Below are 1460 nucleotides of genomic sequence, written 5' to 3'. Positions count from 1 at the left end.
AAAAGATTTATTATTGGATAAACCTTATAATGAAGGAATATTTTTTAAATCCATCAATAAAGCAATTTTGGTACACCCTTGAAAATCCATAAATATTTTATTTATGAATTCGATAACGGTTTGGACCATGCATCCCTAAAATCATAAATTAAATGCTGTCAATAATATTTAAAAAAAAACTATATATATCATTTTGCTAAATTACAACCTTTTTTAAAAGCAATTTTATATTATTATAATTAAAAACATTCATATCATATATTAGTATCCACCTTATAAAAATATAATGTCGTCACATTAAAATTCACATCGCTAAAATTACGGTAACACTTTTTATAATATAATCGAGAGAAAAAATAAACAACATATAAAATAATTATAATTCAACAATTTCCCAGTATTAAACTAATCGTCTAATTTTCGATAAAACTCCAATCATCCAATTATATCTGCAACTAGGTTATTTTTAAAAATAAAATTTCACATTTGATATAATTGACCACTAATCTATTGCTTTTTCAATACGCAACACACCTCTGCAGTATTCTATCTTTATATTTCAAGTTACCAAATTGCACTGTGGCCATATACTTTTATAGTAAATATTGTTAAAATAGCTTTATCTTCCATGGATACTAATTATTTAATATTTATTTTATTAACTATATTTACATAATGTTACCTGATTCCTGATAAGAGATATCAATATCGCTGTGAATGGTTTGATATACGACATAGTAAGGAATAAAAAGAGGACATAAATGAATACGTCAACAAAGGTAATACCAGCAGTGTACGATTAAATATATGCTAAATTAGACCACAAATGTGTGTTGTTTTTTTTTATGAGGAAGAAAATAATCTCTACTTTATTCGGATAATTTTTAAAGCAAGATGTGAGCTATTAAATTAAAATTAGAAGCGGGGCCGGATAAACGAGGTATCTTCACTTTATATAACATGAATGGAAAATAAGTTTTATTTTATAGCAGTTTGCTCAATATTGAAGGAATTTAGAGAGTCATTTTTAAGGGGGGAAAAAATTTAGTAAATTTGTTGAAAATTGTAAAAATTATGAACGATCAAGATTATACATAATTATATCTTAATTTAAATACAATCTTTAAATAGAGAAATGAGTTGTTAAAAAATAATAATTTAGAATAAACTGTTACATAGAAAAGATATTTATCTAGGCCTTTATTATATTTTGAAATCATAATTAAGTATTTTTTACTAAATAATTCAAAACATTATCCAAATTATAGTCTCAAAACGTTTATTGTTTTGAATTATTTAGTAAAAAATTGCCAGTCTCAAGAAAGAATTTTATGATTATAAATAAATAATTAAGTATGTTTAAACGAACACCTCCACAGACGAACAAAAGTTCATTATCGAAAATCCGTTTATTATTTTCGAAAACTGATGTTATCCAAGTAAAAAAAAATGTGGCATGG

This window comes from Halyomorpha halys, unplaced genomic scaffold (genome assembly GCF_000696795.3).
Source record: "Halyomorpha halys isolate HHAL.00 unplaced genomic scaffold, Hhal_1.1 Scaffold1368.1, whole genome shotgun sequence".
Classification (NCBI taxonomy): domain Eukaryota; kingdom Metazoa; phylum Arthropoda; class Insecta; order Hemiptera; family Pentatomidae; genus Halyomorpha; species Halyomorpha halys.
The sequence above is the reverse complement of the archived record's forward strand: the minus strand, read 5'-3'. Positions refer to the sequence as shown.